At 37.4% G+C, this 17845-nt stretch overlaps 1 protein-coding gene across 1 annotated transcript in view; it reads left to right on the top strand.

Moving 5' to 3' along the window:
• Positions 1 to 17845, top strand: part of KIAA0825 (KIAA0825 ortholog) — a 502236-nt gene that overhangs the window by 129887 nt on the left and 354504 nt on the right. The gene's annotated exons all lie outside the window — the stretch shown is intronic.

Genomic DNA, 17845 nt, shown 5'->3' with positions numbered 1-17845 from the left:
TTTTTGTGTTTTCTGTCTTCAAGGTCAGAATGTGAGTTATTTTTATTACTCGCATTTTAGCAAGGCATATATCAAGTTGTATGTCATCAGAATTAAGCATCCAGATACTGATATGATTGAATTTTAGAAAATGCTTCTGAAAATGTCTCATGATAGCATGCTTGCCATAAGCCTTTTTATTGTATTTATTTTGAAATTCACTGATATTTTTTGTTTTGACAAAATAGCCTCTTTCCAAGAAACAGCTAAACAAGCCTCTCCATAAAGTACATTCACTAAAAACAGTATGCCAGTTGCTAATGGAAAGGAAGCATGCGTCCATTAAAACCATAAGCATTTATAGAAGGTGGCTGACTTTTATTCTGTATAGTTATGACAATTAAATTCAACATGTTTTCCATTTTGAGTATAGAATACGCCACTAAGTCTCTCATAAAAAAATAAGTGATTTTGAAAGCTTTTCATAAGACTTACAAATAGGTGCTCTTTTTTTAAAAGCTCTGTGTCTGTGTGGTACCGAGTTTTTGTTAGGATATTGTAAAAGAAATGCTATAGTTTGGTGCTCCAGGGACCTAGGAAGATCTGCTGAGACAAAATGTGTGTTAAGTATAATTTCCAAATGCTTGTAATTTAAAGCAGTATAGTAAACAAGGCAGAAAAATCAGTAGTCTTAGAACTTGTACTGTACTTTGCAAGTAAAAAATTAAATTTTAAAGATAATTCTTCCTGGTCCCTTTTAATTTTTACTTTACCTTCATTTCTGATTATATCCTTCCCTTCACTCTTCCCCAGTGAGCTTGTAACAAAGAAAAAAAAAGAAGGAAAAAAGCAAAACTAACACATTAGTTGAGTCTGATAGTTTATGTAATTCTTGGCTCTTCTGCAGAGACAAGCTTAGTCATTATAATTAGACAGAGTTCATTTTCTTTTCTTTCGGCCTTTTCCATTTATTTTGTTGTAGCCATTATATGTATTTACTTCATGGTTCTTCTTAGTTCATTCTGTATCAGCTAATATGTCTTTCCATGCTTTTCTGAATTGTTCAAATTCGTTGTTTCTTATGGTGAATAAACAATCCCATTACATTAATACACTACTATTTTAGTCATTTCCCAAGGCATAGGCTTCTACTTTGTTTTTGGTTCTTTGCTGCCACAAAAAGTGCTGCTATAAATATGTTGGTGCTTTTGGGACCTTTATTTCTGCCTTCAGCCTCCTTGGGATTTAAGTCAGACCTCCCGAGCAAAAGTTGTGGACATTTTAGTTGAGTTTCTAGCATAATTCTGAATTTTTTTCAAGAATTGTTTAACCAGTTTATATCTCTATCAACAGTGTGTTAGTATGTCTGTATTTCTGAAGCTCCTCCAACACTGATCATTCTAATCTTTTGCTATCTTTGCCAACTTTGGGAGTATGGGGTAAAATCTCGGAATTGTTTTGACTTGCATCTCTCTTATCAATAGTGATTTGAAACATGCCTCATATAATTGTTCAAAGTTTGTATTTCTTCTTTTGAGGATGGTTTATTAAAATTTGATTCCTTATCAATGGAAGCTTTGCCCTTGTAAGCTATAATTTTCAGAGGATTAGTTATAGAAACTTAACTGGGTACTCTTTCAGAGAAAAATGCAAAGTTATGTACTTATAAATAGTACTGAAATTTTTTCATGTGTCATTTCATGTGACTGTCCAAGTGTTGCAACACAAAATAATATGAAAGAATGTCATTTCAACACTTTTAGAATGCTAAAAAGTGGTGAGCCAAAATCTAGAATATTGGGCACTTGGCCCAAGATAGAATGTGCCTTCCAATATGTCAGTCATGTATCTAGCAGACAAATCATAAAATGACAATTGTGGTCCCAAAGTTATGACTCCAGAAGGGGATAGGCAGTGCAAAGGCCTTGTAACCCTTGAAGTAGCTCTTTTAAGTCTCTGAAATATGTCTCTTCTGATATGAAATACGAAAAAGTCAAATCTTCTCTGACTCTTCCTCCTTGCAATAATTCAGTTCCCCCTCCTTCCTATTTTCCACCATTCCTTTTCTTCTATTTATGTAATTTATGGGAAAATTCCTTAAGAAAAAAAATGAGTAGATGGTTTTAATTTCTGCATTTTAATTTACTAGAAACACTAACATGGCAGTAATCCTAATAAAATATAATTCATTCAATAAAGATTTGTAAAGAATCTATTCAAGCTAGGTACTTCATATATTCAGTATCTTATATCTATGGGATGGACTAGCAGGTTTGCCTTGGGGCTAGAATAGACCCTAGCATAGAAGATCAGCTTTGATAGTATGCTGTTGCTTATTTACACCTGTCATGTCTTTTTTTTTTTATTGTCTGTTTGGTCTCCTGCAATTATGGTTCATGTGACAGAATTTGTTTCATGAATTGTAGTCATATTTTTTGTTCAGTTATTTCAGTCATGCCTGACTCTTTGTGACCACATTTGGGGTTTTCTTGGCAAAAATACTGGAGTAGGTTGCCATTTCCTTCTCCAATTCATTTTACAGGTAAGGAAATAAAGGCAAATAGGGTTAAGTGACTTGCCCAGGGTCATATAGATACTAAGAGTCTGAGGCCAGATTTGAACTCAGGGTGATGAGTCCTTCTGACTCCAGGGCCAAATACTCTATGCACTGCACCACCTAGCTGCCCTTATAGCCATATAGCATCAAGAATTTGTGTGTATATGTGTGTGTGTGTGTGTGTGTGTGTTTAAATAACTGTCATTTCATCGTATAGAGAGCTCCTGCAACTTCTAGTTTAGAGAATTGCCTGGAACACTGAGAAGTTAAGAGAGATAGCTTGTATGTGGGTCTTATACCTAAGTCCTCCTGACTCAGTGTAGCACCAATGCAGTACCCACAGCCGCTGCAGCTGCTATGAATATGCTGGCTTAGTTTTGAATTGCAAAATATAGCAGACTCTCTTCATTGAAGGCAGAACCAAAACATTTATTCAAACACCGGAAAGCCACATCCCAATACCACAAAGCCAAATCCATCATAGCAACAAAGAAATCTATACACATTAGCAATGCAGGGGGGCACCGATGTCCAGGGCACTGACATCCCCAAGCCTTCCCTCTGTCCGGCCTTCCCACAAACCAAGCTCCGTTAGGCAAAATGCCCCTCTCTAACACATGCTAGCTGCTGCTCTCTCTGCCTCCTCTCTCTCTCTCCAAGCTTCAACAATTTTTGACTTTGTGCTCTACCCCCTCCTACTCCACCTTTTTGGCAAGCTCCTCCCCCCCAAGCTCATGTGACTCAGGCTTCCATATGACCCAGGCAGGTCACATGGGCCTATTAATGAATAGGAAAGTTCTTCCTATTTACATTACCATTACACTCAAACCAACTTTTATCCAATATACCACATTGCCTTTCACATAGAGGCAAAAATGTGGGCTTTTGTAGCAGAGGACAGTTAGACATCATTAAAATTGCTGTGCAGCTTTTCACATGTGATTCAGCCTGACCTTTTAAGTTCTTTTAATTTCTGGCCCTTGCTAATTGTCTTTTTGTTTTCAAGTGCATCTATTGGTGCACTTTGCCCATTTAACTCCTACTCCTAATCCTGAAATATGCATTGTTATTCTATTTGGTTTTTCCAGGGTAGATATCCAGGCCAATCTCTTGTGCAGCTATGGTTTTCGTGGCCTTATAGTGTTCTAGAACTTTATGCAATCAGTATAACATTATCTGCAAACATGACTACCTGGAGAACTTTGTCACAGAATTCTCTTTTGTTCATTTGCAGGACCTGTTTCATGATGTTATACAAACACATTTAGTGATCATATATCTCTGTATTTAATGTTGGTAGAAAGTAGATCTTAAAGTTATCTCTCTGGTTGTGTCTGTGATCCTTCCCACCCAAAAAGCATAGGTCTACACTATCATCTCCTTGTTCTGCTGGCTCTCCCACCTCCACTTCCTATTCCAGGCCCAAGACTGAGGTCTTATGGCCCCTTTCTCTCTGTTCTTGTCTTTAACTTAATTTAATTGTTAAATTTAATTTTTAATTTAACCCTCCCAACTCAAGTCCTCTGCACTGAAGACTCTATATGGAAGTGGCTTCAGCAACTTCAAAGCCAAGGCAAGTTTGGAAGTAGTAACAAACGAATGAAATAGTCACCACAGGACAGCCCAGCAAGTCAAGTATTGGTTAACATTATCAAATGATAATGGAATAGGAAAAATATATGTGAAATCCATTATCAAAAGTAGCTAACCTGGAATACAGGGTGAAGAGAAATAATTTAAAAATCATTGGACTCCCAAAAAAGCATAATCACTCACACACACAAACACACACAGACACAGACACACACACACACACACACACACACACACACACACATGCACACACAAACCAAAGTCCAATATTTCAAGAAAATACAAAAGAATAATCAAAAGAATAGGAGCTAGAGGGCAGAGTGATGATAGATAGTACTACGTCCCACCAAAGAGGAACCCCATGCTTAAAATAACCATAAATGTGCTTGCCAAGCTCCAGAATCCAGACATAAAAGAAAAAATACTTCAAGCAGATAGGAAGAGACCATGTAGAAAGGCACTATAGCCAAAATCAATTAGAGAGGGGGAAAGGTAGAAGGAGGAATTAAGGGCTAAAGAAATGGGGATTTTATTGTTTCTTTTTATTCTTTCTCATAATTGGTGTGCCACAGAATATTGTTAAAACAGGGAGGTAGGGAGAGGATAACGTACTCCAGATAAAATTTATTTTTACCTGAGTTTGGCAAAGTAAGATTTAAAACAAACAAAATAAGTTAAGCAGACCTGGGCTGAGAAGAGTTTCAAGGTGGGGGAAGGGTAAAACTAGAGAGGAGATATCCACAGGCAAAATAAACTATAACTCTAGTGCACTGATTATAAAAAAGACAAAGTACAAGACCAAGTGATTTCAGTCTGGGCTGGGACAAGAAGAGGAGAGGAGAGAATTGGTATGAGATTATTTAAAGAAATTAAAATATAGATACCTAGTGCTAACTTCTTTTCTCCCCACTACCTTTTTTCCCTCATAAGTTGGTGGGAAAATAAGAATCTATAATAGAGAAAAACAAACAAACGTAACTGTGATTATGAATGACATGAGCTTATCCATAAAAGGAACAAGAAGTAAATCAGAAAACAAACACACCCCCATTTTTTCACAAAAAAAGAATACTTAAAGATTTCTAGAGTTATTTTGAGAAGTTGGAGTAGAATTTACTATCCCTCAGTTGAAGACATGAAAGTAGGAATGGCAATCATGATCTCAGATGCAGCAATAGTAAAAATCAACGTGATTAAGAGAAATAAGCAGGGAAACTACATTATACCTAAAGACACCATAGTTAACAAAACACTATCAATGTTAAATATATGAACTTTGAATGGTAACTTAATAGGAAAGCTAACAAAACTGTGGGAAGGTCTAGTAAAATAATGATTGTTGGGTACTTCATTCTTCTTTCAGACATAGACGAGTCTAATATAAAAATTTTTAAAAGTTGAGGATCTCAGCGGAAACTGAGAAAAAGTAGATAAGAGACCTTTGGTGATTTCAGAATGGGAATTAAAAGAAGTAAGTATATTTTTCAGCATTGTGTGGCACCATTACAAAAATTGATCATATGCTACAGCATAAAAAAAACTTATAAACAAATGCATAACTATTTAAATGTTAAACATATCCTTTTAGATCACATCGCAATAAAATTACTAATCAGGTAAGGGATTTGTGAACAAAGGACTCAGATTAGGTATTAGCAGGTATAATCCTAATCATAAAAAGACAGCCTCCTAAAATTTATGGTAGGAAGCTAAAGCAATAAAAGGGGAAATTTTGTATTACTGAATACTTATATCAACAGAAGACTAATACAATTAATGTGCAGTAAGAAAGCCCAGAAAGTCAACAGTTTAGTAAACCCCAAATTAGCACAAAATCGTGATTTTGAAAATTGAAGAAAACTTAAATGTAACTTAAAAAAGATGATTGAAATGATAAACTGAGTTGGTTATAAATATATACCAATAAAGTAGACAAGACAGCTAATTTGAATAAAAAGAGGAGAGAAAACAAAATAAAATAAAAATTGGAAGGGAAAATTAAGAACAAATGGAAAAATAAAGCTATAACAAGAAATTATTAGAAACCATTAAACTCAATTACATGCCCCCCAAAAAACTGAAAATGTAAATAAGTTAGATAAATGCTTATAAAAATGCAAAATACTCAGATAATAAAGCAATAGAGAATCTAAACAATCTTATCTCAGAAAGAGACACTGAGTTAGCAGTAGACTTGCAATGGGAAAAAAAAAACCCTAGGCTCTGATGGATTTATAAGTGGATTCTATCAAATATTTAGTAAGTAATTAAACCCTGTGTTATGTACCCATTTGTAAATAATAGATAAGCAAAAACATATAAAACTGAAAAGGAAGCCACTTAACAAATTCCTTTTATGACACAAGTATGACCCTGCTACCTAAGCCAGGGAAATATAAAACAGACAAAGGAGACTATAGACCATGTCATAGGATTCTGAGACCATGTGAACATAGTTTTAGAGCTGGAATGTCCTTTGATACAAAGCCCCTCACCTTAATGAGAGCTTAAGTGACACTTGCTTAAGGTCACACAGGTAGTAACCGTCAGTGGGGCTTGAAGCCAGATCATCTAGGTCCAAATCTAGATCTTTTCCCATCGCACTGGGATGTTTCCATTAATGAATACTGATGCAGAAATATTAGATAGGAAGGAAGCTCCAACAACATTTTCCAAGAACCATTCACCATGAACATGTTGGATTTATGCTAGGAATGAAAGGATGTTTTCAACCTTAATAAAGCTATAGAGACAATGAATCTCATTAATAACATAGATAATAAAGATCTTGATGCTAATATGAAGAGATATCTAAAAAAGCCATTGACAAAATATAGCAATTCATTTTTTAAAGCATCAAAAAGCATATGAATAGAAGGACTTTTCCTAAACATGAGCTAATCTATCTAAAACTAAGATATATAGAAACTTTCTTAAAAAGATCAGGAGTAAAGCATTTTCTTCATTATCATTTGATTTTGTGTTATTGATGCTCTCTATATTAAATGTGAAATAGAAATTGTAATAAACATAGCCAAGGAAATGGCCAATATTGTCCTTGTAACCAATATGATAGTTTATTTAGATAACCCCATAAATTCAATGAAAATTTTTTAGCGTTACTAATTTATTTTTAGTTTTCAACATTGATTTCCACAAGACTTTGAGTTCTAAATTTTCTCCCCATTTCTCCCCCCATCCCAAAACAGTGTGCATTCTGATTACCCCTCTCCCCAGTTTGTGCTCCCTTCTATCACCTCACCCCCTTCTTTTATCCCCTTCTCTTCTCTTTTCCTGTAGGGCAAGATAGATTTCTATGCCCTATTGCCTGTATATCTTATTTCCCAGTTGCTTGTAAAAACAATTTTAACATGCATTTTTAAAACTTTGAATTCCAAATTCTCTCCCTTCTTCCCTCCCCTTCTCACCCTCATTGAGAAGGCAAGCAATTCAATATAAGTTATACATGTGTAGTTATGTAAAACACTTCCACAATAGTCATGTTGTGAAAGACTAACTATATTTCCCTCCATCCTATGCCATTCCCCATTTATTCTATTCTCTCCTTTGACCCTGTCTCTCCTCAAAAGTGTTTCCTTCCGACTACCCCCTCCCCCAATCTGCCCTCCTGTCTATCATGCTCTCCCCCCTTCTCCCCTCTCCCCTACTTTCCTGCAGGTAAGATAGATTTCCATACCCAATTGAGTATGTATGTTATTCCTTCCTTCAGCCAATCTGATAAGAGTAAAGTTCACTCATTCCTTCTCACCTCCTGCCTCTTCCCCTCTAATGTAAAAGCTTTTTCTTGCCTCTTTTATGTCAGATAATTTACCACATTCTACCTCTCCCTTTTTCCTTCTTCCAGTACATTCATCCCTCATCCTTGAATTTTATTTTTTAGATATCATCTCTTCATGAAATTCACTTCACACTGTGTGTGTGTATGTGTATAATATGTATATTTATATGTGTATATATAAATATATATGTATATGTCTGTGTATATGTATATATACATATATGTGTATATACTTATATATGTATATGCATACATACATATATGTGTATATACATGCACACACACACATACACACACACACACACACACACACACACACACACACACACACACATATATATATATATGTATATATATTCCCTCCAACTACCTTAATACTGAGAAAGGTCTCATGAGTTACTAATATCATCTTTCCATGTAGGAATGTAAATGGTTCAACTTTAGTAAGTCCCTTATGATTTCTCTTTCCTGTTTATTTTTTCATGCTTCTCTTGATTCTTGTCCTTTGAAAGTCAAATTTTCTATTCAGCTGTGGTCTTTACATCAAGAATACTTGAAAGTCTTCTATTTCATTGAATATCCATTTTTCCCCTTGAAGGATTATACTCAGTTTTGCTGAGTAGGTGATTCTTGGTTTTAATCCTAGCTCCTTTGACCTCTGGAACATCATATTCCAAGCCCTCTGATCCCTTAATATAGAAGCTGCTATATCTTGAGTGTTATTCTGATTGTGTTTCTACCATACTTGAATTGTTTCTTTCTAGCTGCTTGGAATATTTTCTCCTTGACATGGTATAAGCGTAAGGAAAGTTGATTTTTGTTAGTATTTTTTGGAGTTTGGTTTTCCATGATCCATGGCCATAACAATCTCTTGTTTCCAGGTGTTAGATATGAGTTCTGTCATTCAAAACATCTCCACCACTACTGGTGTAGATTGTAAAAGCCAGGTGTTGTCTGTCTAGATTGTAAAGGTGAGGACCCTGGAGGGGTGGAGTATAAGTATAAAGCAGGTAGGCACTGATCAGTGAGTGGGGAACTTTTAGGGTTGAAATGCACAAGCTAGGATGCTGTGTGTGCCTTGACCTGCCCCCATCAAGGCTTGAGGGGAATCTATGTTTGCCTCAACTGGCCCCCATTGAGGTTTGAGGGGATTTAGGGGGGTGTACAAGTTGTGCCTGTCTCAATTGGCCATATCAAGAGGTAAGGGGAGTTCCCTCACCCCCCTCATTGGCCCCTGTGAGAAGGGTGATTAGGGAATGCTGTTGGAGTTGGTGCTCAGCAACCCTTGTGAGAAGGTTAGATAGAATAAAGTCTGCATTGTTTAATTAAAGTAGGATTGTTATCCCCTTTGAAGCTGTTATTCCTTTATAAAAGCAGATCAAAGAACCTGTGCTACCAGGCCATCCTGAGGATGCTAGGGTGTTTGCTAATACACATGGGAACTCTGGAATTTGGCTACAGTATTCCTAGGAGTTTTCCTTTTGGGATCTCTTTCAGGAGGTGATCTGTAGATTCTTCCAATTTCTATGTTACCCTCTGGTTCTAGAATATCAGGGCAGTTTTCCTTGATAATTTCTTGAAAGGTGATGTCTAGGCTCTGTTTTTGATCATGGCTTTCAGGTAGTCCAATAATTTTTAAATTATCTCTCCTGGATCTATTTTCCGGGTCAGTTGTTTTTCCAATGAGATATTTCACATTATCTTCTATTTTTTACATTCTTTTGGTTCTGTTTTATAATTTCTTGATTCCCATAGAGTCATTAGCTTTCATTTGCTCCATTCTAGTTTTTAAGGAATTATTTTCTTCATTGAACTTTTGGATCTCCTTTTCCATTTGGCCAATTCTGTTTTTTAAGACATCCTTCTCCTCATTGGCTTTTTGGAGCTCTTTTGCCATTTGGGTTAGTCAATTTTTTTTTTTGGAGGAGGGCAGTTGGGGTTAAGTGACTTGCCTAAGGTCACACAGCTAGTAACTGTGTCAAGTATCTGAGGCCGGATTTGAATTCAGGTCCTCCTGACTCCAGGGCCAGTGCTCTACTCACTGTGCCACCTAGCTTCCCCTAGTCTATTTTTAAGGTGTTATTTTCTTCAGTATTTGGGGGTGGGGTCTCCTTTAGCAAGCTGTTGACTCATTTTTCATGATTTTCTTGCATCACCCACATCTCTCTTCCCAAATTTTCCTCTATTTCTCTTACTTGTTTTTCAGAATCCTTTGACCTCTCCCATGGCCTGCAATCAATTCATATTTTTCTTAGAGATTTTTGATGTAGGAGCTTTGACTTTGTTGTCTTCTGGTTGTATGTTTTGATCTTCTTTGTCACCAAAGTAAGATTCTATAGTCTGAGTTTTTTATTCTGTTTACTCATTTTCCCAGCCAATTACTTGACTTTTTAACTCTTTGCTAATGTCAGACTCTGCTTCCAATGTGGAAGGTGTACTCTCCCAAACTTCAGGGGTTTTGTGCAGCTGTTTTCAGAGATACTTCTAGGGCCTGTAAATTTTCAGTTCTTCTAAGGTGGCATGATCAAAAGAAAGGTATTTACTCCTTTCCTGGCCTGTGCTCTGATCTGTGAGTGACCACAAGCATTCTTTTCTGCTTTGGAACTGTGAGGAGGATTCCTTCTTCACTTCAGCCACAAGCTTTGCCATGCCAGTGCTCCTCCTCACCCCAGGACCACCACCCAGGACTGTGGCCCAGATCCAAACAGGGTGAAGTAAGGGAATCCTGCCTCAGCACCAGCAAAGAGATCCCTACAATCCCCCTGTGATCAGCCACTTGATCTCCACACTGTCTGTGGGCCATGAGCTCTGGAAGCTACCATCCCACCCTGGGGCTGGGGCTGGACTGTGCTCCTCTTACCTGGGTCCCAACACACCCTTCCTACTGACCTTTTAAGTTGTCTTTGGCATTTGTGAGTTGAGAAGTCTGGAAACTGCCACAGCTGCCAGTGATTCAGTCCCCTGAGGCCTGCTCCAGGTTTGCTGGGGGACCCAGTCTGTGCAGGTCTGGCCAGCATTGGTCTGCGCTCCTCTTCCAGCCCAGTGCAATAGACCTTTCCTGTTGACCTTCCAGTTTGTCTTGAGCTGGAAATCTATTTCACTCTGTAATTTTGTGAGTTCTCCTGCTCTAGAATTTGTTTAGAGTAATTTTATGGGTATTTGGAGGGGTTTGGGGGAGAGCTCAGGTTAAGTCCCTACTTTTACTCTGCCATATTAGCTCTAACTCCAAAGACAATCTGAAAATTTAACTGAAACAGTTGCTTTAGTTAAAGTTTTTGTTGATGTTTGATCATTCCAGTCCCGTCTGACTCTTTGCAATCCCATTTGGAATTTTCTTGGCAAAGATACTAGAATGGTTTGCTATCTCCTTCTCTAGCTCATTTTACAGATGAAGAATTGAGGCAAACAATTAAGAGACTTGCCTAGGGTTACACAGCTAGTATAAAGTAAAAAGTTAAACTAGTAATATACAAAATAAATTCACAAAAATCATCAGTCATTTTGTAGGTAACAAAACCCAGCAAAATATACAATGAGAAATACCATTTAAAATGATCATAAAATGGAAAAAATTCTTGAATGTTAACCCATCAAGACATACAGAAATTGCAAAACACTCTTTCTAGAAATATATACTTAAATTATTTGAGACATTCATTATTAATGATTGGGCACTGCAATGTAATAAAAATGATACTGCCTAAATTCAGTTACATGTTTAATGCTATACCAATCAAACTACCATGGATTTACTTTAAAGAAATCATCCAAATAAAAACTAAATTCATTTGGAGAAACAAAAGATCTAAAATCTCAAGGGAAATAATGGAAAAGGGGGGATTGGTGGGTAGGGAGAGGAGGGAGCAGGCTAACATTACTAGAAATCAATCTATATCACAAATCAATAGCCATCAAAATTATTTGGTACTGGTTTGAAAAATAGAGAAGTACATTAGTAGAACTAGATAAGCAAAATTCAGAAGCAGTTGAACACCGTACCCCATAATTCAATTAACCAAAGAACTTTTACTCATGGAGGACCCTTTATTCAATGAAAACTGCTGGGGAAACTGGGAAGCAGTTTACATCATATATCACAATTTCCAAATGGATGTGCCACAAAAATACAAAAGGTCATATCATTTTTTTAAAAAAATTGAGTTAGAGGGAGGTTAATTTCACAAATATGGCTAGGGGAGAAGTCTTAATGAAATATTAATAGGTATGGTCATTAAAGATAATATAGACAGTTTTGATTACCTAAAATGAAAAAGTCCTTTCCATAAGCAAAGTCAGCACAGCTATAAGAAAATTTATTTGGAACAAAAACATTTGCCTTATATATCTCTAGTATCCAAGATAATAGGGGTTGACATAAATACATCAAATTCTGAATTATTCACTGATCAAAGGATATGAAGAAAATTTTTCAAGAGAAGAAATATAAACTCTCAAGAACCACACAAAAAGATGTTCCAAACTACTAATAATGACTGAAATGCCAATTAAAACAACACTGAGGTTTGACTTCTTTTTTTTTTAACCAGTCTTCTTATTTCTTTGATATAAATAGCTCTGGATGAAGAATTTCTTCTAACAATGCAGATTGGCACCTTCTTTGCAACTTGTAGTCTTAGAGTGTTGCTTGGGTCCCTGAGAGGTTAAGTGGCCCATGGGCTTGTGGCTAATATATATCAGAATCAGAATTTGAACTCAGCTCTCCCTGATTCTGAGGCCAACTCTGTATAAAAACTATGCTACATTCAAAGGTTTCACCAAATAGCATGGTTGATAAATGTTCATTGTAATTATTGGAGGGATTGTGGGAAGACATAAACACTAATATATCATTATTAGTGCTGTGAATTGGTCTGTTCTCTTCTGGAAAACAATTGTAATTACATGAGAAAAGCCTGCACCATTGGTGCCACTATAGTTCATATACTCTCAAAGAGGTGAAAGATGTGAAAACAGACAGAAAGCTAGACAGACAGACAGACAGACAGACAGACAGATAGAGATAGATAGATAGATAGATAGATAGATAGATAGATAGATGCTGTGCCAAAGTATTCCAAGAAGCACTTTTTGTGGTAGAAAAACTGGAAGCAAAGTACATGATCATCAATTGTGAATACAAATGTAATAAAAATCATTGCATTGTAAGAAATTATATATATCAGGAACTTAGAGAAACATTGAACAGTTGTTTATGGATCAAGAAAGACAATGCAGAAGTGCTTATTTAAGTTGCATCTTCAAGGGAAAGAGGAGCTAGGTGAGGTGGACGTAAGAAGGCAGTGCACTGTAGGCATGAGGGATGGCCAGTACAAAGGACTAGAGACAGAGATAGAATGTTGTGTGATATTACAACCTGCTAGGAGGCCAATACTTAAACCTCATCTAAACATTTGCAAAACTGCTGAGTAGGCATTGTCCCCTTCCAAGTCTGTATCTTTTGGCCAGTCAAACGAGAGGCTTGGCCTTCTCCTTTTCTTAGAGGTTGTCTTCTTCAATGCTATCTTCTTCCCTTGCTGCTGGTCACGTCCCCTCATTGGACACTGGACCTTGAGACCTTTCAAATGCCTCTAAGCCTAGAGAGAATAATAGTCACTTACCTTCTCAGGAAGGGAAGCAGAAAGCAGAAAGAGGACCCTTTCCCTCCTGCTGCCCCCAGCTCTAATGGGGAGTTTGGTGGTAGAGAGCATTACTTGCCAGATAGGATAATATTGAAGCAAGAACAGAGATAGTTTCTTCTTTTTAAAAGGCTCTTTCCACTCAGTAGCCAAGGAGGGTATTGCTTTGCCATTTTAAAATGAAAGAGGACCTATAGGCTTCAGATCTGAGTCACTCTCATGATTAGATCATCGCCAACAGGCCTAAATATTGAGCCAACATATGTAGAGTTGATAGGAACCAATAAAGGCAAATCTGAGCATGCTCCCTGAGATGGTGCTCATTACAATGAAAAAAGACTTCTCTTAGGGTACTAGTAATAGAAGATTTCTCTTCAAGGATTAACTTAATATGGAGAGTCTAATCATGGGAAGCTAGACATGGAGCATTGTCATTGGACAATTTTTTAGGTTAATGGCAACGCATGAAATTGATAAAATACAAAACATCCCATAGTCCTATTTCTATTTCTATAGTAATAGTGTGGAGGGGGTAGAAAAGAGAAGGGGGAGAGAGGGTTGAGAAAGAGGGGAGAAGGGGGTACTTAGAATCATACAAGGTTTAAACTGTCTACATATTAACTATTGATAGTTCTTGATTCTAATTATGATACTAACTACGATACTGTGATTCTAATTATGATTCTATATCCATAAAGAGCTGGCCTTTTTCATGAATAGAGTAGGCTATTGCCTACACATTGTGATTGAGGACCTCCAGATAGGCTCTCCCTAACAAAAGACACCTCTCTCCACTTACTACTTGAAGGGAGGTATTAACAAATAGCCACTTTTAAAATGCAAATACCCTGGAGGTTGGGTTAAACAATCATAAAATAAAGTGTGTTTAACATTGTAGTAGATGTTCTGAGATATACAAAGGTAACTTATGACCTTGTTAACACATTAGGCTTGCTATCAAGGTCATTGGCACCTTTCTGTGAACTAGTTAAATTCATCAATATGATAAGGGATGAAAGTGCTAACTTTGGATTTTATGCCACAGCTCAGGAAGGACAAGGCTGGTTTAGGGGGCAGAAGGTAACATGAGAGTCCTCCAGGCTGGCTGATGAAGGTGGAAAAAAATGTGTAAAAGGAGGTAGGAGAAGGGAGCCATAAGGAGAGGGCAAGGAAAGCAAACTACCTGCAGTGTAATTTGGCCAACGTTGACTGAATCCATACACAAAAGATTCTGTGGTTTATGTTCTTGATTTCAGATGTTGCTGTATTTCAGATTGGGAAGGCTTGAAAATTTAATAATCATTCTTTGCAACCTATAGTCCATTTAATTATTTTTAAAAGGAATAATTACTCCCCCATATAGAAATGCTGTTGTGTTTCATGGGGAAAACATGCTACAGCTCATGCAATTATATTTTATCTTTTACTCTGAATTATTTATAGCATCCCCTCTTTCTAACCCTACAACAAAACATCATTAGAATGTATCTTGTAGCTATCTCATCATTTCATTCCTCCATTGAGGCTTGTGGATCAATTCTCACCCTGTTATACTCTCCAGAATAATGAAACTAATTTGGGATCTTGCTGTGGAATTAAATGCTCATACAGATCCCTCCCCCTCTGAGACCATAAACATCTGCCATAAAATTTCTTGTAGCCAAAACAACCTTACAATTACCAGTATTATTGTATAACTGTCAGAGGAATAAGTGAACTTAGGTATCTGGAAGAAATGTTCTGGCAAAAAGTATATTGCCAGTAATTTATTCTCTGAGAATTTTTGGCACTAAAAAATTCCATTATTAGTAGTTATTCCATTTTTCTTAGAGTCTTGAGAGATGAAGTTGTAATTAGGCAACATTTTATAGCAATTGCCCATCCTTTTCTTAAAGATTTTTTCTTGACACTTTCAATCAGAAATTCAGTCAGAATGCATTCATTAAGTACTTACTTAGCTGCACTTGGCGTCATACAAGTTAAGCGATGCGATCCTTGCTCTCGAGGAACTTAAAATTTAAAGGCAAGCCCTAAATGTGGGGTAAGCATTCAGCAAAAGACACAGAAGAAGAAAATTTAATGCAAGCAGAGGGGCAAGACCATATTTTTGAGTGGCAGATGGAGGAGAATCATCAAGGGAACTGCATATTTAAGGCAGAAATGGCCAAGGGAAATTTTCTTTTTTTTTTCCAATTAGTCAGGGAAGTTATTTTGTTGGCAGATTTTAAGGAGCTGCTTGAACATTTAGAGGTAACTTAGGAAGCCATGGCAAGAAAGGGTTTTCTGGGCATAGGCTGCATCTTGGGAGAAATTAAGTGGAAGGTAGATAATTGGATAAATGGAGTAGTATGAACGTGAGAGGCACACTGGGAAGCAGGAAAAGACAAGGGAAATGTAATCTGGCTGAACCTGGCTTTACCACAAAGAATTTGATCATGAGTGCTATGAAAAGCAATGAAGGGGGTGGGGGAGGGATATTATAATTGTATTTCAAGATGAGTTGAAGTAGTACTTAGATTGGTGGTGTAGAAGTAATGATGCTGGATTTTTGAAGGCTGTAGCAATAGAGCTTGTGCCATGTTCAAAGGCTTCCAGGATGTTGCTGGTGGGTCTTCCCTGCTATGTAAAGAGAGGCTTATTACCAACAGGATGGCTGCTAGGTGGTGAACTCCGGCTGTCCTTTATACCTGGAATGCTCTTTCTCCTCACATTTACTTCTGGACATATCTGCTTTCCTTCAAGGCTTAGCTCAAATGCCGCCTTCTATAGGCCTACCTAGTCCTTTCAGCCTTCCCCTTTGCCTACTTCCCATTCCCTCTATGTGGCATTGGATATATAGTTTGGGGCAGTTCTTCCCTATTAAGGAATACCAATCAGAAATGCGGCTTAAACCTAAACATTATGTCCCCTATACTAACAATATTTAGGAGGGGCAGATAAGTATAATTCTAGCCTTTGAACCCTTTCTCTGAGGAAAACAGAATGGCCAACCTTTGGCACCAATCTCCTGCTTCCTCTCCTGGCGGGAATCAAAGTCGTTAGAGAAAGGTAGGCAGAGGAAACTTTGAAAATGTCTGTCGATTCATGGTTCCCTGTGAGCCTTAGCTAGACAAACCTGTGTGGATGCAGTTAACCTATATGGGCAACACACATACACACACGCTCACATTTACATGTCATTTGAAAAGCTCCCCGAGGACAGAGACTGTTTTTGTGTGTTTGCATTTCTTTGTAATACCAGCGCATAACAGTGGTCTTGGGCACATAGTAAGCATTTAGTAAATGCTCATTGCTTCTCAATTGACTGATGTTTAATTTCACAGAAGTCAAGTCATATTCCGTGAGAGGAAGCAGCGTATAGTAGGTGGAGCGCTAGACTTCTTGTCAGAAAGACTTTGGTTCTAACCCCATTAGATACTTAATAGATGTGTGGCTTAGGGGCAATCCCAGCCTCTCAGAGCTTCAGTTCCTCATCTGAAACATAAAACAATCAATCTAGATGGCCTCAAAGGCTGCCCTAAAGTTCTTAGAGACAACCAGGTGGCACAGTGTATAGAAAGCTGGGCCTGAGGTCAAGAAGACCTGAATTCAAATCTGTCCTCAGACATTTGCTAGAGTATGACCCTGGGCAAGTCATTTAACCTTTGTCTCCCTGTTTCCTCATATGTAAAGTAGAGATCATAATAGCACCTACCTCACAGGGTTGTTTGGAGGATAAAATGAAATAATATTTATAAAGTGATTAACACAGTGCTTGGCACTTAGCAGGTACTTAATAAATGCTTATTTCCTTCCTCCAAGCTCTAAATTTATTATCCTATGAGCCTTCTAAAAGTAATTTTGCTTTATCCACCCGGAAGAGAGTTTGGCCCTTTGAGATGGGAAATGGGAACAAATGCCAATGTATCTCCGTCTAGTTTTATGTAATCAACAAATTTCATCTTATATCCTTAATAGCACAGTACAGTGCTTGATGCGTAGTAGCACTCCATCAGTGTTCCCTGATTGATTCCTAACATTTAGAAGTTGAAGCAGCCAGAGCACCAGGCCTGGAGTCAGGAAGACTCCTCTTCCTGAGTTCAAATCTAGCCTCAGACACTTACTACCTGGGTGACCCTGGGCCAGTCACTTAACCCTGTTTGCCTCCAGCTTCCTCATATGTAAAATGAGCTGGAGAAGGAAATGGCAAACCACTTCATTGTCTTTGCCAAGAAAACCCCAAATGGGGTCATGAAGAGTCGGACATGACTGAACAATATTTAAAAGTACTGTTATTCTCTG

The sequence above is a fragment of the Trichosurus vulpecula genome, chromosome 1, assembly GCF_011100635.1.
Source record: "Trichosurus vulpecula isolate mTriVul1 chromosome 1, mTriVul1.pri, whole genome shotgun sequence".
Taxonomy (NCBI): Eukaryota; Metazoa; Chordata; class Mammalia; order Diprotodontia; family Phalangeridae; genus Trichosurus; species Trichosurus vulpecula.
The sequence above is the reverse complement of the archived record's forward strand: the minus strand, read 5'-3'. Positions and strand labels throughout refer to the sequence as shown.